The sequence below is a fragment of the Phyllobates terribilis genome, unplaced genomic scaffold (genome assembly GCF_046119375.1).
Source record: "Phyllobates terribilis strain yellow unplaced genomic scaffold, ASM4611937v1 Scaffold_4__5_contigs__length_816908805, whole genome shotgun sequence".
NCBI lineage: Eukaryota > Metazoa > Chordata > Amphibia > Anura > Dendrobatidae > Phyllobates > Phyllobates terribilis.
The window spans coordinates 199,408,985-199,433,330 of record NW_027362764.1 but is presented as its reverse complement, the minus strand read 5'-3'; the positions used below and the strand labels follow the sequence as shown (position 1 = coordinate 199,433,330).

Genomic DNA, 24,346 nt, shown 5'->3' with positions numbered 1-24,346 from the left:
AAAGGAATTATTAATCCTCCACGTAACCGACAGTTGGAGCTTGACCGTCACAGGATTACTGATCTTAATTACTTTATACAGACCAACAAATGTAGGAGCAAATTTCCTTGATGGAACTTGGAGACGAATATTTTTTGAGGATAGCCAAACAAAATCTATCATCTTAAAGGTGGGCCCACTTACATCTGCTTAGTTATCAGAATACCTTTTTCAACTTTTATCCAGACCTTGCGATTAGAATATCTTTCCTCCTCTTGGACCGCAGACTGCAAACCAGAAAAATTTCCAAAAGCTGGATGAAAACCCCGCAGCAAAAAAAGGTGAGGTAGCTGTAGCAATAGAGGTGCAGTTATTCATAGAAAACTCAGCCAGAAGAAGAAAATCCACCACAGTCCTTGAAAAGATCTGAGGTTGTGGGTTGTAAATATGCACCTAGGCAGATTAACGTTGCAACAATATTTTATTTCTTACATTAAGGGTTTACAACAATTCCAGGTAAATGGGCAAAATACAATCGTCTCAGTAAGCAAGATTCCCTCCCCAGGACGGTGGTTCCATTGCCGTTGTACTAGGCAATACTCACTGTCTTCCAACTTTTGGTTGGCCCACAGATTTCATATCTCCAGCCAGTATAGTCTGTAGCCACAGTCCACGCTCCTCCAGACGACAAATAAAACATTGAAAGCACTGGAATCCAGCAGCACCAGTCCTTTAAGCAAGTTTAAATCCAAACGACATATCCCACAACTGTAGCACGTTTATCCAGCTCACTTGGTAACTGATCTCCAACACTTCATAGACCATCCACCCACCATCCATTCCAGGGCTATAGGACCTCAGTATACAGTACAGACCAAAAGTTTGGACACACCTTCTCATTTAATGATTTTTCTGTATTTTCATGACTTTGAAAATTGTACATTCACACTGAAGGCATCAAAACTATGAATTAACTAGAGATGAGCGGTGTTCGACTAGAACTGTTCGCCAATCTCAAATTCGAGCTGTTTTGGGCGGTGTTCGAGTTGTTCGACGAACCCGAACGATTTGCAAAAAATTCGGCTGTTCGAGGTTATGTTCGATAACTGTTCGTGCACCAAAAGCGTGTCCTGCATGTCTGGCGCTATTTAGAGCACCAATCATGCAGGGATTGTCTGCCACTCACTGTAATGCCACAGCCATGGTGGTTGTGGCATTACAGTGATTGCCCAAATCGATGGGAACAGTGCCAACAGTGAAACATGAAAAGCCGGCAATTCAGCAGCGGCATACACCTGTACCCGACAATTTAGAACCGAAAGAATAGAGCTTCACACATAGATTAGATAGATATAAACATGTCAGCCACATATATACGAAGTACAGTGAAAGTGCTGCTTACTGTACTTGTCATTTAGCGTAAAGGATTTATCAAAAAAAATAATAGTGTTTTCATGCACCGTCTCTTTAAAAAAGCCGGCCGGCAATTCAGCAGCGGTACCCGACAATTTATAACAGACAGAATAGAGCATCATACATAGATTAGATAGATAGAAACATGTCAGCCACATATATACGAAGTACAGTGACAGTGTTGCTTACTGTACTTGTCATTTAGCGTAAAGGATTTATCAAAAAAAATAATAGTGTTTTCATGCACCGTCTCTTTAAAAAAGCCGGCCTGCAATTCAGCAGCGGTACCCGACAATTTATAACAGACAGAATAGAGCTTCACACATAGATTAGATAGATAGAAACATGTCAGTCACATATATATGAAGTACAGTGATAGTGTTGGTTACTGTACTTGTCATTTAGTATTAAAATAAAGGATTTATTATTAAAAAAATTGGCGTGGGGTTCCCCTTAATTTTAGGCTCTAGCGGAGGTTAAGCAGACGGCTGGGGCAGATGTTTGAAGCCTGGGAAGGGGGTAATACCCACGGAGCTTCCCAGGCTACTAATATCAGCCCCCAGCTGAATACATAGCCTTTACTAGCTATTAAAATGGGGGACCCCCCAAAAAAAATGACGTGGGGTCCCCCCTAATTTAATAGCTAGCAAAGGCTAGGCAGACAGCTGGGGGCTGATATTAATAGCCCAGGAAGGGAGCCATGAATATTGGCCCCCTCCCAGGCTAGAAACACCAGCCGTCAGCCGCCCCAGAAATGGCGCATTCATAGGATGCGCCAATTCTGGCACTTAGCCTCGCTCTTCCACGCTGCCCTGGTGCGGTGGCAGGGGGTAATAGGGTTGGGGTTGATGTCAGCTTATAATGCCAGCTGACATCAAGCCCAGGTTAGTAATGGAGAGGCGTCTATAAGACACCCCCATTACTAACCCCATAGTCAAAGTTAAAAAAAACACAAACACCCAGAATAAAGTCCTTTAATTGAAATAAAGACACAATCCTTTATTGTTCTAAATTAAACCATACTTACCGTCACGCCCATTCCAGCTGAAGCCAACGATCTCCTGCAATAAAAGAAAAATAATAAAGCAACCTCATCCTTACCTTTCCATGGTTCCCACGACAGCTTCAGCTCTGCTACATCGAGATGACAGGCTGGACCGCAGCAGAACGCTGCCATCCAGCCTCTCATCCCGCAGACACTGAGAAGCGCAGGCTTACTTGCGCTGCTCAGCGTCTCTCTGTGACGACATCCAGATGAGCCGAGCTCATGTCCAATGAACTCGGCTCACCTCATGCACGTCACTGACAGCGTGGGAAAATTCTCACGCTGAAGCGGTGAGTGCAGGAGAATTCTCCCACGCTGTCAGTGACGTGCATAAGGTGAGCTCATGTCCAATGAACTCAGCTCACCTTCTGCACGTCACTGACAGCGTGGGAGAATTCTCCTGCACTCAGCGCTTCAGCGTGAGAATTCTCCCGCTGAAGCGCTGAGTGCAGGAGAATTTTCCCACGCTGTCAGTGACGTGCATAAGGTGAGCTCATGTCCAATGAACTCAGCTCACCTCCTGCACGTCACTGACAGCGTGGGAGAATTCTCCTGCACTCAGCGCTTCAGTGTGAGAATTCTCCCACGCTGAAGCGCTGAGTGCAGGAGAATTTTCCCACGCTGTCAGTGACGTGCATGAGGTGAGCCGAGTTCATTGGACATTAACTCGGCTCATCTGGATGCCCTCACAGAGAGACACTGTGGAGCGCAAGCAAGCCTGCGCTTCTCAGTGTCTGCGGGATGACAGGCAGGATGGCAGCGTTCTGCTGCGGTCCAGCCTGTCATCTCGATGTAGCAGAGCTGAAGCTGTCATGGGAACCATGGAAAGGTAAGGATGATGTTGCTTTATTATTTTTCTTTTATTTCAGGAGATCGTTGGCTTCAGCTGGAATGGGCGTGATGGTAAGTATGGTTTAATTTAGAACAATAAAGAATTGTGTGTTTATTTCAATTAAAGGACTTTTTTCTGGGTGTTGTGTTTTTTTTAAATACTTTACTAGAAATTCATGGTGGTCATGTCTAATATTGGCGTGACCCCATGAATTTCGGGCTTAGGGCCAGCTGATAATGCCAAGCTGGCCCTAACCCCTTTATTACCCAGTGAGCCACCGCATCAGGGCCCTGGATGAGTTGGGTACAGCGCCAGAAGATGGCGCTTCTATGAACGCGCCATTTTCCGGGGTGGCTGCGGACTGCAATTTGCAGCGGGGGTGGCCCAGAAAGCTTGGGCCTCCCTGCGCTGCGGATTCCAGCCCCCAGCTGCCTAGTTGTACCTGGCTGGACACAAAAAAAAATTCTCACGCTGAAGTGCTGAGTGCAGGAGAATACTCCCACGCTGTCAGTGATGTGCATGAGGTGAGCTCATGTCCAATGAACTCAGCTCACCTCCTGCACGTCACTGACAGCGTGGGAAAATTCTCCTGCAATCAGCGCTTCAGCGTGAGAATTTTCCCACGCTGTCAGTGACGTGCATGAGGTGAGCCGAGTTCATTGGACATGAACTCGGCTCATCTGGATGTCGTCACAGAGAGACGCTGAGCAGCGCAAGTAAGCCTGCGCTTCTCAGTGTCTGCGGGATGACAGGCTGGATGGCAGCGTTCTGCTGCGGTCCAGCCTGTCATCTCGATGTAGCAGAGCTGAAGCTGTCGTGGGAACCATGGAAAGGTAAGGATGAGGTTGCTTTATTATTTTTCTTTTATTGCAGGAGATCGTTGGCTTCAGCTGGAATGGGCGTGATGGTAAGTATGGTTTAATTTAGAACAATAAAGGATTGTGTCTTTATTTCAATTAAAGGACTTTATTCTGGGTGTTTGTGTTTTTTTTAACTTTGACTATGGGGTTAGTAATGGGGGTGTCTTATAGACGCCTCTCCATTACTAACCTGGGCTTGATGTCAGCTGGCATTATAAGCTGACATCAACCCCAACCCTATTACCCCCTGCCACCGCACCAGGGCAGCGTGGAAGAGCGAGGCTAAGTGCCAGAATTGGCGCATCCTATGAATGCGCCATTTCTGGGGCGGCTGACGGCTGGTGTTTCTAGCCTGGGAGGGGGCCAATATTCATGGCTCCCTTCCTGGGCTATTAATATCAGCCCCCAGCTGTCTGCCTAGCCTTTGCTAGCTATTAAATTAGGGGGACCCCACGTCATTTTTTTGGGGGGTCCCCCATTTTAATAGCTAGTAAAGGCTATGTATTCAGCTGGGGGCTGATATTAGTAGCCTGGGAAGCTCCGTGGGTATTACCCCCTTCCCAGGCTTCAAACATCTGCCCCAGCTGTCTGCTTAACCTCCGCTAGAGCCTAAAATTAAGGGGAACCCCACGCCAATTTTTTTAATAATAAATCCTTTATTTTAATACTAAATGACAAGTACAGTAACCAACACTATCACTGTACTTCATATATATGTGACTGACATGTTTCTATCTATCTAATCTATGTGTGATGCTCTATCTTTCTGTTCTAAATTGTCGGGTACCGCTGCTGAATTGCCGGCCGGCTTTTTTAAAGAGACGGTGCATGAAAACACTATTATTTTTTTAAATAAATCCTTTACACTAAATGACAAGTACAGTAAGCAACACTATCACTGTACTTATTATATATGTGACTGACATGTTTCTATCTATCTAATCTATGTGTGAAGCTCTATTCTTTCTGTTCTAAATTGTCGGGTACAGATGCTGAATTGCCGGCCGGCTTTTTTAAAGAGACGGTGCATGAAAACACTAATATTTTTTTTAATAAATCCTTTACACTAAATGACAAGTGCAGTAACCAACACTGTCACTGTGCTTCTTATATGTGTGACTGACATGTTTCTATCTATCTAATCTATGTGTGATGCTCTATTCCTTCTTGTCTAAATTGTCGGGTACCGGTGTATGCCGCTGCTGAATTTGCCGGCCGGCTTTTTTAAAGAGAGTGTCTTCTGAGCAGTTTGTCAGCTTTTGGACACCTTGGCAGGTGTTTTCTATGTGTTTCTATGTGTTTTTGTTTGCCTGCTATTGGTTTTAACGGTGTTCGACGGTGTTCTAAGGTGTTCGACGAACCGAACCGAACCCGAACACTACGGGGGTGGCTCAACACTAGAATTAACACATGTGGAAATATATACTTAACAAAAAAGTGTGAAACAACTGAAAATATGTCTTATATTCTAGGTTCTTCAAAGTAGCCACCTTTTGCTTTGATGACTGCTTTGCACACTCGTGGCATTCTCTTGATGAGCTTCAAGAGGTAGTCACCGGAAATGGTTTTAACTTCACAGGTGTGCCCTGTCAGGTTTAATAAGTGTGATTTCTTGCCTTATAAATGGGGTTGGGACCATCAGTTGTGTTATGGTGAAGTCTGGTGGATACACAGCTGATAGTCCTACTGAATAGACTGTTAGAATTTGTATTATGGCAAGAAAAAAGCAGCGAAGTAAAGAAAACCGAGTAGCCATCATTACTTTAAGAAATGAAGGTCAGTCAGTCCGAAAAATTGGGCAGACTTTGAAAGTGTCCTCAAGTGCAATTGAAAAAACCATCAAGTGCTACAAAGAAACTGGCTCACATGAGGACAGCCCCAGGAAAGGAAGACCAAGAGTCACCTCTGCTTCTGAAGATATGTTGATCCGAGTCACCAGCCTCAGAAATCGCAGGATAACAGCAGCTCAGATTAGAGACCAGGTCAATGCCACACAGAGTTCTAGCAGCAGACACATCTCTTCAACAACTGTTAAGAGGAGACTTTGTGCAGCAGGCCTTCATGGTAAAATAGCTGCTAGGAAACCACTGCTAAAGACAGGCAACAAGCAGAAGAGACTTGTTTGGGCTAAAGAACACAAGGAATGGAGATTAGAACAGTGGAAATCTGTGCCTTGGTCTGATGAGTCCAATCTTTGGTTCCACCGTGTCTTTGTGTGATGCAGAAAAGGTGAACGGATGGACTCTACATGCCTGGTTCCCACCGTGAAGCATGGAGGAGGAGGTGTGATGGTGTGGGGGTGCTTTGCTGGTGACACTGTTGGGGATTTATTCAAAATTGAAGGCATACTTGAAGTGCTAAGCATATCTGGGAACTCCTTCAAGATTGTTGGAAGACCATTTCCAGTGACTATCTCTTGAAGCTCATCAAGAGAATGCCAAGAGTGTGCAAAGCAGTCATCAAAGCAAAAGGTGAAGAACCTAAAATTTAAGACATATTTTCAGTTGTTTCACACTTTTTTGTTAAGTATATAATTCCACATGTGTTAATTCATAGTTTTGATGTCGTCAGTGTGCATGTACAATTTTCATAGTCTTGAAAATACAGAAAAATCTTTAAATGAGAAGGTGTGTCCAAACTTTTGGTCTGTACTGTAGCTCCTCTCCCATCGATGGCATTCTACACAACTCTTGACTAAACATGATGCTTCTTTTTCTCCTTCACTGAGATCAGCCCCTCAAAGCTAAGTGTGCATTAGTGGAGGTATTTTTTTCTCAAGCCAAACTCATCACCTGGGTCTGCATGTGAGACTCCCTGTGGTGACGGCTCTGCTGGATCTACTTTTCCCACCCACACAATGGGCCTAGTGGTGGAGAGAACAATGGCTTAGGGCAACTGAGATAGTGTCACTGAATGGAAGCATTGATTCCTGAAGATGAACTGATGAGCAAACAAATCACTAATAACACACAACAATAAGATTGATGGAACCAGTGCTCTATGCTGCAAAAAATTTCTGATAGTCTTTAGAACAAGGCCAGATCCTAACAGGCCTCTTGATTAGTTGAAACAAAGCATCCTAAATATTTTTCTAATCCTTGGTTCATTCTCTCCGTCTGACCATTAGTCTCCGGATGATAACCTGAGGAGAACGAAAGCTTAATTCCTAATCTGGAGCAAAAGCTATCCATAAACGAAACCCCTCTATCGGAAATAATGTTTTTAGGAACACCATGTAACTAGTGAAGGGCGAGCACTAAAATGCTCGGGTGCTTGTTGCTCGAGTCGAACAAATCGTAATGCTCGGGTGCTCGACTCGAGTAACGAGTATAATGGAAGTCAATGGGAAACTCGAGCAATTTTCCGGCTGCCCCTCCCCGAGGTCTGGAGTTGTCTAAAAATTGCTCAAACTGATGGAAACAGTACTGAAATGGCATGGGAACAACATAGGGAAGACCCCTGGAAGCATCTCTGAATCACAGGTCGCAGATGGAAACAATGTTGTCAGAGTATTATTCCACTTTTATGGACTGACAATGCGCCCAATGTAAGTCAATGGGAAACTTGAGCATTTTTCCGGGGGTCCCCCATGGAGGTCTGCAGGGGGCCTTCAAAATTGCCTAAATTGATGGGAACAGTGCTCAAATGACAAGGGAACAGCATGGGGACGACCCCTGGAAGCATCTGACTCCCAGGTCACTGCTGGGAACAATGTTGTCAGAGAATTACGCCTCTTTTACGGACTCACAATAAAACATACAAAAACGAAACCAAAATGGATTTTCCTGGAAAAAACGTTAAGGAACATTCTTACCAGGGTAATGACTTACAGTACAGACCAAAAGTTTGGACACACCTTCTCATTTAAAGATTTTTCTGTATTTTCATGACTATGAAAATTGTACATTCACACTGAAGGCATCAAAACTATGAATTAACACATGTGGAATTATATACTTAACAAAAAAGTGTGAAACAACTGAAAATATGTCTTATATTCTAGGTTCTTCAAAGTAGCCACGTTTTGCTTTGATGACTGCTTTGCACACTCTTGGCATTCTGTTGATGAGCTTCAAGAGGTAGTCACCGGAAATGGTTTTCACAAATGGGCAAGGCACATGGCAAAGGATGGGGAAGTGAGCGTAATGATGATGGTGCACACAGAGGCCGGGGCCGTGGGCAAGATGAAACTGTGCCTTCTGAGGGTGCACAACAAGCACCCACATCATGTCAACCTAGCTTTCTGTCCCACTTTCTAGGGGGGCGCGGAATACCACTCTTGAAGCCAGGCCAGTGTGAAAAGGTTATTGGTTGAATAGCAGATAAATAGATAATGCTTCCAGTCAGTTTGCAACCACCATCCTGTCTTCAACACCACATTATTATTATTATAGCTCCATTTATTCCATGGTGATTTACATGTGAAAAAGGTGTATACATAGGAAAAACAGTTACAATAATCTTGAACAAAAACGTGGTGGCAACTGGTACAGGAGGAGAGAGGACCCTGCCCTAGAGGGCTCACAGTCCACAGGGGATGGGTGAGGAATAGGATACAGTAGGTGAGGGTAGAGCTGGTCATGCAGTGGTATGGTGAAGCGAGGGTTACTGCAGGTTGTATGCATGTCGGAAGAGGTGGGTGTTCAGGTTCCTTTTGAAGATTTCAACAGTAGGCGAGAGTCTGATATGTTGGAGTAGAGAGTTCAAGAGTAGGGGGGATGCATGGAAGAAATTTTGTATGCAATTTTGGGAAGAGGAGAAAAGAGGGAAGTAGAGAATGAGATCTTGTGAGGATCGGAGGTTGTGTGCAGGTAAGTACCGGGACACTAGGTCACAGATGTATGGTGGAGACAGGTTATGGATGGCTTTGTATGCCAAGGTTAGGGTCTTGAACTGGAGTCTGTGGGCAATGGGGAGTCAGTGAAGGGATTGACAGAGAGTAGAGGCCAGAGAATAGCGGGGGGACAGGTGGATTAGTCGGGCAGCAGAGTTTAGGATAGATTGGAGGGGTGCGAGAGTTTTAAAAGGGAGGCGACAGAGCAGGAGGTTGCAGTAGTCGAGGTGGGAGATAATGAGGACATGCACAATTTATTTTTGCAGATTCTTGTTTGAGGAATGTGAGAAGATTTTCTTTACTTGTAGTCGACATATTCCTCACCCTTATCCTCCTTCCTCCCACCCTACCGAGTGCCTGGAGACAACTCATCCCACACTTGGAAACTACGAAGAGCTATTCTGTTCATCTATCCATTTATAGATTCTGGACTCTGGCTAGGTCCGCTTCAAGCGGGGCAACAGAAGATCACATGTAGCGATGCCCAAATATTTGAGCAGCCATGGTCACTCGAAGGTAAGGTTGGAAAGTGCAATTACTGTCGCAAGAGGTAGATGATGATGAGACACAATGGACAGAAAGTCAGGTGGAGGACCAGGGTGCGGAAGTGTAAGACAAGTTGGTGGACGATGAAGTCGATGGGCCGAATGCCAGGGTCCAGAAACAGTGTCTTCAGGTGACACCATTGTTTCTTCCCCTGTTGTACATGCACGCCAAGCCTCCATCCATGATGCAGGCAAAGAAGCCTCCCTCCCAGCACCTGTTGTTGCAAACTTGCAACAATCACCGTCAGCAACCACGTCCACGTCCTTGTCTCATGGCAGCGTTCAGTTGTCCCTACCCCAGTCCTTGGAACGCAAGTGCAAATATGCAGCCACCCAATCACAGGCCACAACACTAAATTGCCATATTTCTCGACTGCTTGCACTAGAAATTTTGCCTTTTAGGCTCGTGGAGGCAGAAGCTTTCCACAACCTCATGGCGGCTGCTGTCCCTCAGTCCTTGGACCCCAGCTGTCACTATTTCTCCTGGTGTGGCATCCCCACCTTACACAAGCATGTGTCCCAGAACATTTCCCGTGCCCTCAATAACGCAGTTACTGAAAAGGACCGCCTAACCACAAACACGTGGACAAGTGCTTCTGGCCAGGGACGGTTCATCTCACTGACAGTACACTAGATTAATATTGTGGAAGATGGAACACAGTCGGACCCTGGGATGGATCACGTCTTCCCGATACAGAGGATTGCGGGTCCTGGGTCAATCAGGGTTGCCCCCACATTCTAAAGCTCCTGCACCTCCTCCTCTTCAGCCTCCATCTCCATCACTTGATTCATTTTTTTCAGGAGATATTAGAGATTATGTGCTTAAACTTCATGGGTGCCAATAACAATGAGCAGGACTGTATGCTTAGGTGACAAACCGCACACCGCTGCAGAGTTGTTGAAAGCTGTAACCGAGAAGGCAGATCTGTGGCTCTCACCGCTGAACCTACAGCCAGGCAAGGTCATGTGTGACAATGGCTAGAACCTGGTGGCGGCTCTGAAGCACACATACAATGCCTGGCCCGTGTGCTCAACCTAGTGGTTCAGCGGGTTGTAAAAACCTCCGTGGATCTGCCTGAGCTGCTTGTCAAGGTATGCCACATGTCTGCCCATTTCTGAAAGTCACCTGTAGCTTCCCCCGCCCTCACCGTACTTCAGCTGAGTGGTTTAACAAGACAGTTTTAAATGCCCCTTGGAAGAGATGTGGAGGTCACAGTAGCTTAACAAGACGGTTTTAATGCCCCTTGTAAGAAACGTGGAGGTCACAGTAGCTTAACAAGACGATTTTAATGCCCCTTGGAAGAGACATGGAGGTCAGAGAGGTTTAACAAGACAGTTTTAATGCCCCTTGGAAGAGACGTGTAGGTCACAGTAGCTTAACAAGACAGTTTTAATGGCCCTTAAAAGAGACGTGGAGCTCAAAGTGGTTTAAAAAGATGGTTTTAATGCCCTTGGTAGAGAGGTGGAGTTCAGAGTGGTATAACAAGATGGTTTTAATGCCCCTTGGAAGAGATGTGGAGGTCACAGTAGCTTAACAAGACGGTTTTAATGCCCCTTGGAAGAGATGTGGAGTTCAGAGTTGTTTAACAAGACGGCTTTAATGCCCCTTGGAAGAGACGTGGAGGTCACAGTAGCTTAACAAGACGGTTTTAATGCCCCTTGGAAAAGACATAGAGTTCAGAGTGGTTTTACAAGACGGTTTAAATGCCCCTTGGAGGAGATGTGAAGGTCACAGTAGCTTAACAAGACGGCTTTCATACCCCTTGGAAGAGACGAGGAGTTCAGAGTGGTTTAACAAGACGGTTTAAATGCCCCTTGGAAGAGACGTGGTGGTCACAGTAGCTTAACAAGACGATTTTAATGCCCCTTGGAAGAGACGTGGAGTTCAGAATGGTTTAACAAGATGGTTTTAATGCCCCTTGGAAGAGATGTGGAGGTCACAGTAGCTTAACAAGACGGTTTTAATGCCCCTTCAAAGAGATGTGGAGTTCAGAATAAAAAGACAATATCAATGCCCCTTGGAAGAGTAGTGGATGTCCCAGTGGAATAAAAAGACTTTATCAATGCCCCTTGGAAGAGTGGTGGAGATTACTGTGGAATAAAAAGAAAATATCAATGCCCCTTGGAAGAGTGTTGGAGGTCGCAGAGGAATAAAAAGACAATATCAATGCCCCTTGGAACAGTGATGGAGGTCGCAGTGGAATAAAAAGACAATATCAATGCCCCTTGGAAGAGACGTGGAGGTCACAGTAACTTAACAAGACGATTTTAATGCCCCTTGGAAGAGACGTGGAGTTCAGATTGGTTTAACAAGATGGATTTAATGCTCCTTGTAAGAGACGTGGAGGTCACAGTAGCTTAACAAGATGATTTTAATGCCCCTTGGAAGAGACGTGGAGTTCAGAGTGGTTTAACAAGACGGATTTTATGCCCCTTGGAAAAGACATAGAGGTCCCAGTGGAATAAAAAGACAATATCAATGCCCCTTGGAAGACTGGTGGAGGTTACAGTGGAATAAAAAGACAATATCAATGCCCCTTCGAAGAATGGTGGAGGTCGCAGTGGAATAAAAAGACAATATCAATGCCCCTTGGAAGAGTAGTGGAGGCAGCAGTGGAATAAAGAGACAATATCAATGCCCTTTGGAAGAGACGTGGAGGTGACAGTAGCTTAACAAGACAGTTTTATTGCCCCTTGTAAGAGACGTGGAGGTTAGAGTGGTTTAACAAGACGGAATTAATGCCCCTTGGAAGAGACGTGGAGGTCACAGTAGCTTAACAAGACTGTTTTAATGCCCCTTGGAAGAGACGTGGAGATCAGAGTGGTTTAACAAAACGATTTTAATGCCTCTTGGAAGAGACGTGGAGGTCACAGGAGCTTAACAAGATGGTTTTAATGTCCCTTGGAAGAGACGTGGAGTTCAGAGTGGTTTAACAAGACGGTTTTAATGTCCCTTGGAAGAGTCGTGGAGGTCACAGTTGTTTAACAAGACGGTTTTAATGCCCCTTGGAAGAGACATGGAGTTCAGAGTGGTTTAGCAAGATGGTTTTAATGCCCCTTGGAAGAGACGTGGAGGTCCCAGTGGAATAAAAAGACAATATCAAAGCCCCTTGGAAGAGTGGTGGAGGTGCCAGTGGAATAAAAAGACTATATCTATGCCCCTTGGAAGAGTGGTGGAGGTCACAGTGGAATAAAAAGACAATATCAATGCCCCTTGGAAGAGTGTTGGAGGTCGCAGTGGAATAAAAAGACAATATCAATGACCCTTGGAAGTGTGGTGGAGGTCGCATTGGAATAAAAAAACAATATCAATGACCCTTGGAAGAGACGTGGAGGTCACAATAACTTAACAAGATGATTTTAATGCCCCTTACAAGAGCCATGCAGTACAGCATGTTAAAAACATTATTCCCATTATTGGGGAGTGGGTCTCCCATAGTCTTTGCCCATGCCTTACAAGCAAAAGCTGCCAAAAATTAGGATGGAGGAAATTGCAATGCTGGCGACACGGACCATGGTCACCCTCGTGGTATAGTGGTGGTGGAGGCTGAGGATAAGGAGAAGAGCAAAAAACAGCTTAAATGAGGTAGCGTATACCAATGTGTGGGTGTGAAGCGGTGCATGGAAATACACCTCTCTAAATAATACAGTGGATTTGGCTTTATGTTACTCTGCTGTCATTTGGTGGTGATGAGAAGTCTGGCCCAATCCAGCCCTTGTTCATTTTGATAAGGGTCAGCTTGTCAACAATGTCAGTTGACAGGCGAGTGCACTTATCAGTTATAATTCCTCCAGCGGCACTAAAAACGCGCTCCGATAACACGCTAGCGGCCAGGACCTCCAAGGCATACAGAGCGAGTTCATTCCAAGTGTGCAGCTTGGATACCCAATAATTAAAAGGCACAGAGGAATCACAGAGTACACTGGTACGCTCGGCAAGGTACTCCCTCACCATCTTTTGAAACTTTCCACTGCTTGTGAGAGTACCCCGCTCCTCAGGGCCTGTGAGCTGGGCGGGTGTCAGAAAACTTCTCCCAGAATGTTGACAGTGTTCCCCTGCCTCTGCTTTATTGGAGTTGCGTCTCTCTCGCCTGTACGCCTTGGTTTGGCAACGAATTCTGACCTCTGCTTCTAGCGTGTTCAGATGGGAATTTTTTTAAAGTTCTGCAGCAAGGGCCTTCTGGTACTGCCCCATTTTTGTAGACCTCTCCACCTCAGGAATAAGAGAGTGAAAGTTGTCCTTGTAGTGGGGGTCTAAAAGTGTCACCAATCAGTAATGACTGTCACCCAACATTTTGACAATGCGAGGGTCACGGTTAAGGCAGCGTAACATAAAGTCAGCCATGCGTGCCAGACTGGTAACGGGCAAGACTTCCGTGTCCTCAACAAGATGATGACTGACCATGCTGTCCTCCTCCTCCTCCTCCCCCCCGTCCTCAGGCCACCCACGCTGAACCGACGGTATGACAGTTGTACAGCGCATGATACCAGCTCCTGTTCTTCCTCCTCCTCCTCCTCCTCTCCCTCATTGTCCCCCTATGCACATTGGGATTAGATGAGGCTGGGCTATGTGTAATCGCCCGCTACAGCTTCTTGATCCATCTCATCATACTCTGGCTGCAATGCCTCCTCTTTAATTCTCTGTAGAGAGCGTTGCAAAAAATAGACAAGTGTGATGCTGACGTTAATGATGGTGTCATCGCCACTCACCATCTTGGTGGACTTCTCAAAGTTTGTCAGGATGGTACATATGTTAGACATCCAGGTCCACTCCTGAGGTCTTATGTGTGGAGTCTGACCTGAATATCGACGGCCTTGTTGCAGCTGGTACTCCACAACTCCTCTCTTCTGCTTACAAATCCTTTGCAACATGTGGAGGGCAGAGTTCCAACGTGTGAGGACATCACACACCAGTCGGTGTGCCGGAAGCTGCAAATGCTGCTGCAACACAGCAAGGGCGGCGACTTCCAGACTTCCAAAAATGAGATGTCAGGCGGCGTACTCTGACGAGCAGATCTGGCAACTTGGGGTACGATTTAAGAAACCGTTGAACCACGAGGTTAAGCACATGAGCCAGGCATGGTACATGTGTGATCTCGCCTCGCCTCAGAGCCGCCACCAGGTTATGGCCATTGTCACATACGACCATGCCTGGATGTAGGTTCAGCGGTCTCAGCCACAGATCTGCCTGCTCTTTCACAGCTGTCCACAACTCACAAGCAGTATGAGGTTTATCACCTAAGCTTATGAGTTTCAGCACAGCCTGTTGAAACTTGGCTGAGGCAGTACTGCAGTGCTTCCAGCTTGAAACTGATGTGGTGATATCTGAGATGGAGGCTGAACATGAGGAGGATGATGCGCAGGAGCTATACACTGTGGGGGCAACTCTGACTGACATAGGGCCCGCAATCCTCGGTGTGGGGAGGATGTGTTCCGTCCCAAGGTCCGACTGGGTCCCAGCTTCCACTATGTTTACCCAGTGTGCCGTCAGCGAGATGTACCGTCCCTGGCCACAAGCACTTGTCCACGTGTCTGTTGTCAGGTGGACTCTCCCAGTAACCGCGTTGTTGAGGGCACGGCAGATGTTTTGGGACACGTGCTTGTGTAGTGTGGGGATGGCACACCGGGCAAAATAGTGTCGGCTGGGGACAGAGTACCGAGGGACGACCATCGCCATAAGGTTGCGGAAGGATTCCGTCTCCACCAGCCTAAAAGGCAACATTTCCAACGCAAGCAGTCGTGAAATGTGCGAATTTAGGACTGTGGCCTGTGGGGCGTTGGCTGCGAATTTGCGCTTTCGTTCAAAGCTCTGGGATATGGACAATTGAACGCTGAGGTGGGACGTGGATGTGGACGTTGATGCTGTTTCTTGAGAAACTGCCATAACAAGTGAAGACTGAGAGAAGGGGGCATCTTTGCATGCAGTATGGACAGGGGATTGACTTACACGCACAACAGGGGATTCTCTTACACGCATAACAGCGGAAGAAGCAGTGGTGACACCCGCTGACACTGGTCGTGGACCCTGGGGTTCGCCCCACAAAGTCGGGTGCTTTGCTGACATGTGCCTGATCATGCTGGTGGTGGTCAGGCTGGTAATTTTGTCACCCCTGCTGATGCTGGCCTGGCAGGTGGTACAAATTGCCTTTTTGGGGTTATCAGCAGAGTCTTCAAAAAAATTCCAGACTCTGGAAGACCAACCGATTGTACTGGCAACGTCCCTCGTGTTGGTGTTATGGGGAACGGTTGCCCGCCTTCTGTCTGCGGCCACCACACTGCTTCTTCCTGCCTGTTGGGGTACTCTGCCTCCCCCCTCCTGTGTGCTGCTGGCCTCGCTCTGTGTGTCCTCCTGCCACGTTGGGTCAGTTACTAGATCATCCACCACCTCCTCCACTTCCACTTCCGCACCACGGTCCTCCTCCTCACTTTGTGGCAATTGTGTCTCATCATCGTCCACCTCTTGTGACAAATTGCCAACATCGCCTTCCTGTGGCCGTGACTGTTCAAATATTTGGCCATCGCTACAAGGGATCTGCTCTTCCACCTCTTCAAGCGGAGCAGGCGAGGGGCCCAAATATGGAAATGGACTTGTGAACAGTTCTTCAGAGTGTCCAACTGTGGGATCAGTTGCTGTCTGATGACAATCGGCATGGTTAGAGGAAGGAGCATCAGAATGAGGAGGAGTATGCAGTCGAGACTCACGGCTACAAACACTTGACCGTGTGGAAGACAGACCGGAGTTGGTGGTGCCCAGGTGACTGGAAGTATTATCTGCTATCCAATTAATAACCTGTTCACATTGATCAGTTTGCAATAGTGGTGCTGTTGTGTGCTTCTCCAGTAATTTGGTCAAGAACTGGGAGCAAGAAGATGTGGCTGTTGGTTGTTGCACATTTTCATCCTTGCCACGGCCCCGTCCTCTGCACGCACCATCACCAGAACGTCCAGTTCCACGTCCCTTGTCAAGCACCTTGTCCATTGTAAATGAAGTAAAATAGCTTACACTCGCACTATCAATGGCAAAAGGGTAATAAAAATGAGATTTGAACCGTGGAAGAGGAAAACCACAGTTCTAGTTATCTGGCCTACACCAGAATCTTTTAATCAGATATATTTGTGTCTGAACAGCCAGCGAGACACTGAAAATGTTATTTTTTAAAGAAAAAAGGCAAAAAAGTGGATAATACAGAGATTTGAACTGTGGAACTGCAAAACCACAGTTCTAGTTATCAGGCCTACACCAGACTCTTTTAAACAAATATATTTGTGTCTAAACAGTCAGCGAGACACTCAAAATGTTTTTTTTTTATGCAAAAAGGTGGATTACACCCAGATTTGAACCGTGGAAGAGGAAAACCACAGTTCTAGTTATCTGGCCTACACCAGAATCTTTTAAACAGATATATTTGTGTCTGAACAGTCAGCGAGACACTCAAAATGTTTTTTCTTATGGAAAAAAGGCAAAAAAGTGGATAATACAGAGATTTGAACCGTGGAACTGCAAAACCACAGTTCTAGTTATCTGGCCTACACCAGACTCTTTTAAACAGATATATTTGTGTCTGAACACTCACAGACACACTAAATTTTTTGGGGAGCTGGGAAAAAATACCAAAAGGTTATTAAGACGGGTATTTGCACAGACTGACTGAGGAAAAAAAAAAAAAAGAGGATTAAGATGAAAAAAAAAAGGATTTTTCCTGGCCCCTGAGACCTGGGGCTAAGTCTAGCAATTTGAGCAGCAGCAGCACACAAGACTGTAATGCAGTGTTTGTTGATATTACCACTGCGTCTCCTATACAGCCTGCCTGCCTGCCTGATATCTGGGATGGATATTAGTCCTGAAAAGGACTGTTTGTTTGATTTTGCAGGCTTTAGAGACCCTACACTACCTATTTTGCAGTATAAATCTCTCCCTAGCTCAGCAGCACTCTCCCTACACCATCTGATCTGGAGCGACTGTGTCCAAGATGGCGGTGCCCAGTTTTAAATATTCGAGGTGACGTTGTGCGGCCAGCCGATCACTGTAATGCCCACAACCAACATGGCTGCGGCATTACAGTGACTGGCTGGCAATCCCTGCATATTCATTGGCTCTGTAAAGAGCGCCAAACATGCAGGGCGGAGACCCGAGCTCCCGCCCAAGTAACCCGGAAATGCTCGGTGCTCGCCGAACATCTCGAGTATTGAGATGCTCGGGTGAGTACCGAGCAGTGTTGAGCATGCTCGCTCAACACTAGAAATCAACTGTTATGGGTCCAGGTGGTGGAACCTCTGTGCTGAGGTGCAAGGAGGGAAAAGAGGGGCATAACTAAGTGCCTACTCGGACCTACTCAGGTCACATGACAGCTCAGTCAACTTAGTGAACCAGGGAGGGACCGGGCAGGTGGACTAGGTGCCACTCTGGGACCAACCTTGTGTGAGAGCAGGTGACTCCCATGAGTCAGATGAAAGGAGCTGACCGGTACAGCGGATGAGCACAGCAGGAAGGCTGATGGGTGGTCTGCGTAAATAAGCAGGCTGGTACAGCAGATAGCCAGACAGATGCTCCGGGTTGGCAAGCAGGCGGGCACGGCAGGTAACTGGCAGAGACAGGTGCTCCAGGTAGGCAACCAGGCGGGTACAGCAGATAACTGGCAAGTGCTCCGGGAAGACAGGCTGGCGAGCATGACAGGTTACAGGCAGGTGCTCCAGGTAGGCTGGCTGGCGGGCACAAAAGGTAACAGACCGGTGCTCCAGGTAAGCAGGCTGGCGGGCAGAACTGTTAGACAGACTGGCGGGCTGAACTGTAGACAGACAGGCGGGCTGGACTATTAGACAGACTGGAGGGCTGGACTGACAGGCAGCAGGACCTGAGGGCTGAAGCAAGTGTTAGCACACAGAACAACAATCTTGCACAGGCACCTCCATTTTGGAGGAGGTGCCTTATAAAGGAGAAGTCCTCCTGCCATCGGCTGGGGACTCGATAGGATGGCGTGCGAGGCCCCTTTAAGAGGTACAAAGCGCGCGTGCGTCCTAAGCACAGTGCCTGGCAAAAACGCTGCAGAAACGCTTAAAAAATGCATGGTAGAAGGCCTGTCATGTTCCCCAATGATAATCCACATGTGCTGTGCACATGCTGCGGAAATTTCCGCTGCGGATTTTCATTGCGGAAAAAAACGTAGCACTACCAATTATTTTGCGGAAGTGCTGCGTTTTTGCCGCCATTGACTTGCATTAGAATGCATGTATTCCGCTTCACTAAAAAAGTACATGCGGAATACATGCATTCAATGTGCGGATGGTACCCAGGTCTAGAGGAGAGGAGACTCTTCTCCGGACCCGGGTACCATAGAAAACTGTAAAAAAAAGAATAAAATAAAAAATAAATGTTATACTTACCTTCTGATGGCCTGTGGTGCGCTCGTACTCCCTTGCCGGCAGATTGCGATGGACTGGAGGACCTGCGCTGATGTTATAGTCATGTGACGGGTCACGCGACGCTGACGTCGGCAGGTCCTTCAGTGTACCGCGATCTGCCGGCAGCCAGAACGGAGCGCAGCAAGACACCAGGGGCCATCGGAAGGTAAGTATATATTTATTTTTTATTTTTAAATATTCTTTCGGTCACAGTATATAAATCCATGCAGTTTGCATGGATTTATATAGTGTGACCAAGTTGACAAGCACTTTCCAAGTAATGCTAAAATCGCTTGGAAAGCGCTTGTCAACCTGCATGCGGAAATGCATGTGAAGAACGCTTCACATCTGCATGTCCCTGGCAGGAAAAACGCATGTACAATCCGCATGCGTTTTTTTCTGCCAGGGAGATGCAGAAACGCTCAGGAAAAATCCGGAGCATTTCTGCATCGTGGGCACATAGCCTAAGTGTTTTTGCAGTATCAAAGGTGAGAAAAGGTCTGATTTTGGAGATATTTTTAAGGTGCAAGTAACAGGAGTGAGTTAGGTATAGGTAGGGTAGTAAAAGTCAGGTATAGTTAGGTTAGTAGAGGGAGAAAACAGAAGGAGACCATTTTTGGAGAAATTCAATTCAGGCCCTTGAAGACTTATAAAAAAAAACTCCCATCTGACAACGCTAGCAGCAGAGATCACAGATGGGAATTGGACAACCAAGGAGTACAGGCAAGGGAGGCACAAACCAGATGCAGTAGAGGCAGGAGAATGCTGTCAAAGGTCTGTGACAGTTTTCTCAGACCCTCCCAGCGCCCAGACCCTGATACATGGGGTACTCTCACAAGCAGGGAAAAGTTTTGGAAGATGCTGAAAGACTACCTTGGAGACCATACCAGCATCCTCCATGTTTCCTCTCTGTGGCTTACAACTGCTGGGTATCTAAGCTTGATATGTGGCACATACTGTATCTTTACGCTTTGGATGTCATGGCCGCTAGCGTTTTGTCAGAGATGGTTTTTAGTGTCTCAAGGGTCATTATAACTGATAGGCGCATCCGACTGTCAACTGAAAATGCTGACAGGCTGACTCTTATCAAAATGAACAAGGGCTGGATTGGGCCAGACTTTTCAACACTACCTGATTATAGCATCGAACATAAACTCAAATCCAGTGGTTATTTTTTGGGGGGTCTATTCCCATGCACCCCTTCAAACCCAGACATGGGTAATATATACACAATATATAGGATTTCTTCTATCTCATGTTGCCCTCCTCCTTCTCCTCATCCTCCACCACCATATCACCAGGGTGACCATCATGCAGCGCCCACATAATTTTTTTAAGGGTGTTTAATAACTGTTTTTAGAGGCCTACCTATATCTTCATATATAATATATATATGTATTGTATACCCCCAGGGGTCAATATTTTTCTGACCATGCACTTAGTGAATGGCCATTACCAGTCTAGGCGACCCACTACTTAATTAATTATAATTTTTGACTGTGGCCCTCCACTACTGTGATGAAGGAGCTTATAATCTTAATCAGCCAGATGATTAGATTTGTTAAGCAAAGAGAAAAACGCTATTATATTTGTGTTGACTTGTGAATATATGTGTATTTCTGTGGTGGGTCAAGAAGGACAGACCAGTATTTGTATAACCCTGATTGTTGTCTTCTCTTAGTTCTGAAACAATGATGTTTGTTACTATGCTAATTGCATATTATACTAAAGCCCTTTGGAATAATACCCTCTCTAGTCCTTTACCTGTGGATGTGTACTTCAAAGGACAATTGAACTATTTAAAGAACATATGCCTCTGTAGCAGGAGATTAGAGACAAAGAATTGAAAGAGACTTTACAAGGAGAATCAAAGATCTTACTCTCAGCAGACCATCATCTTGGTAGCATGGCTTTATTCAAAGAGACACAGACACTGCAGGAGAGGAGCCATGGAGCAGAACGGAGCAGCCAGTGCAGCCTGGGAGCCTCAGATATGGCTCAACTCTGTGAACAGGAATAATAAACCTGGACTCATCGAGTGGATGAGGAGCTCTAATGTATCATTGGTGTAAAAGAATGGACAAAGGAAATATGGTGGCCCCCCTCCAAGTTGGGTTGGAGAAGCTCCTCCACATGGTTCTGAATTTTTTATTGGCAATATTCCTCAGAAGATAAATGAAGAAGATGCATTGATACCCCTCTTTCAGTCTGGGGGAAAGCTGTATGAGCTTCGCTTAATGATGACTTTCAGTGGCCTAAACCGTGGCTTTGCTTATGCATGTCATTTTTCAAAACACTTTGCAGATCAGTCCATTGCCCAACTCTGTAGACATGAAATTCAAGGCGTAATCTTTGTGTATCGAAGTACAGAGAAGTGTGAGCTGATGTTGGACGGGCTGCCATTGCATATGGAACAAGCTGCATTATAGGACTTCCTGGGAGAAATCACAGCAAGAGTAGACACAATTTCCATCTATGCCAGTCCTGTCACCGACCTAAAGAATATGGCTGTGAAATAAAACTCTCACTGAAAAGCAGCCCTGGATAAGAAAAGTCTGTGTGAAGGTTCCTGGACACTCTATGGTTGCTTTTTTTTTTACTGTGGACGGGCAATCTGGCTCCTTGGCAAAACCCAATTCTGTTTTCCCTCTGATATCTAACAAACAGGTTGTGCTGGAGAAACTTGCACCTGCTGCCACTCAGTGTCTTCAGCTCCTTTGTGAGAAACTAATGTTTGGGCAGTGTAAGGTGGCTAACGGACACATAGTTGATGGGAGGTATGTATCACAGAGATAACTGTCATCTGTGATGTAATCCTGGAATGTTGCTCTAGTGCACATAAGCACTTAGAGGATTGTTTGGTGCATCTAGGCCCAGGTTTTACCGGTAGCCGGAGAGATGGGCGGGTCTGGCTACCCACATACCTCACCTCTAAGTGTGGTTAACCAGGTTAAATGGAGTCTGTTGTTTGACACATGGTCTCTGTGTGAGGAGGAAAAGGTTCTCCTGTATGGTATCTGCAAGCTGAACCAGTATACTGGATGCTTTAAAGCCAGTGTGACTAACACTGGTTCTCAAGAGACTTTGCCTAAAGAACTGTTTACTTTGTTTGCCTGAACTGAAGGCTGTTTATTTTCTTTTGCTTATGACTGGTTTATGACACCGCAATAAACTAGAATGGACTTTTAAATGGAAACACTTGCTGTTTTGCCTACCAACGCTCCCAAATGAGTAGAAACCCCATAGCAGACAGTCTACCAAATAAAATTCCTGAGATACGGAAATTTTGGATGGCTTCGCTTCTGGTACTGGGTGCTCATACCAAATCATAGCGTCCCATTCGCTGGATATTACTGGCTGGTTGGAGACAAGCTCATTCCCACAGAAAAGTACCAGCAAGCTAACGAGTTGATGGCCTCTATCATCATGAAAGAGTTTACTCGTTGTCTAGGGGGCTGACCACCACTGCTGTCTATCTTGTGAATATTGTGTTGAACCATGCAAGGGTTAAGAAGTTACATTGGCGAGTCTGGTTTTTACACTAAAGATCCTGCAGCATTTTTATATATATATATTTTTTTTTTTACTTACTTGGCCTTGCAAAGAATGTTTCTTAACATTTCTTCCAGGAAAATCCATTTTAGCTTAGTTTTTGTATGTTTTATTGTCAGTCCATAAAAGTGGCGTAATACTCTGACAACATTGTTCACAGATATGGTATGGGTCAGCGGACAACTTTGAATAGGTTTGAACACACAACTGCCAGACTTTAACCCCTTTCTGACCAGGTCAGTAATAGTATTCACCTGGTCGGAAAGGCCGGTTCAGCGGGGGCTCTGGCGCTGAGCCCGCATTGAACCTGGCACATGTCAGCTGATTCTTACAGCTGACATGTGCCCACAACAGCCGCGGGTGGAATTGCGAACCACCCGCGGCTGTTAACATGTTAAATGCCGTTGTCAATCTCTGACAGCGGCATTTAACTCGCGCTTCCGGGAAACGCATCCTAAGCCCCGCCCATCGGTGACCCTGTTACGTGATCGCGGGTCATCGATTGGTGGGCATGACAACCCAGGGTCTTCAGCAGACGCCTGTGGTTGTCATGTCTCAATTGCTATGAGCGCCACCTAGTGGTCGGCGCTCATAGCAAGTGAGCATTTCTGCTGCATACAAGCGATCTGCTCATCGCCTGTATGCAGGAGAAGCAATCAGACAACTGCTGCTTCTAGTCTCCTGTGGAGACTATTGAAGCATGCAGTAAGTGTAAAAAAATGTTTTTAAAAATATTAAAAAAATATATATATATAAAAGTTTAAATCACCCCCCTTTCGCCCCATTCAAAATAAAATAATTTAAAAAAAAAACCACATACACATATTTGGTATCGCCGCGTTCAGAATCGCCTGATCTATCAAGATAAAAGAAGAATTAATCCAATGGGTAAACGGAGTAACGAGAAAAAAATTCTAAACACCAGATTTAAGTTTTTTTGGTCGCTGCAACATTGCAATAAAATGCAAAACATCGGATCTACCCCAAAATAGGATCAATAAAAACATCAGCCCAGCGCACAAAAAATAAGCCCTCACCCGGCCCCAGATCCCGAAAATGGAGACACTACAGGTCTTGGAAAATGGAGTCATTTTTTTTTTTTTTTTTTTTAATTTTTTAAAATTACAACTCGTCCTGCAAAAAATAAGCCCTCACATGGCCATATTGAATGAAAATTAAAAAAGTTCTGGCTCTGGTAAGAAGAGGAGCAAAAAATGAAAACACAAAAACAAAAAGACCCATGGTCGTTAAGGGGTTAAATGGAGTAAAATATTTGACACACTCCCAAAAATTTCAGGATTAGCATCGCAGAAATACCTGATAGGTCTAACGACCACGGTTTTAGCCACTGGCCTTGTAGTATGGTATTTGTCAATGACCAAGTGTGAATAGTTTGGAACAACACACAACTGCCAGATTTCAAAATGGAGTAGAATATTTGACACACTCCCAAAAATGTCAGGATTATTACCACAGTAATATGGGATCACTTTTGATGACCATGGTTTTAGGCACTGGCCTTGTAATATGCTATTGGTCAGCGATAAAGTGTGAATAGTTTGGAACAACACACAACTGCCAGACTTTAAATGGAGTGTAATATCTGACATGTTTCCTAAAAATCTCTGGATTAGTACTGCAGAAATATCTGATACTTCTGATGACCATGGTTTTAGCCTCTGGCCTTGTAGTATGGTATTTGTCAGCGATAAAGTGTGAATAGTTTGGAACAACACACAACTGCCAGATTTCAAAATGGAGTATAATATTTGACACACTCCCAAAAATGTCAGGATTATTACCACAGTAATATGGGATCACTTTTGATGACCATGTTTTTTTGCCACTGGCCTTGTAGTATGGTATTTGTCAGCGATAAAGTGTGAA

At 45.6% G+C, this 24,346-nt stretch overlaps 1 pseudogene; it reads left to right on the top strand.

Annotated features, from left to right (window-relative positions):
- Positions 1-20,856: 20,856 nt before the first annotated feature.
- LOC141264632 (dead end protein homolog 1-like) lies at positions 20,857-21,567 on the top strand (annotated as a pseudogene).
- Positions 21,568-24,346: the final 2,779 nt, after the last annotated feature.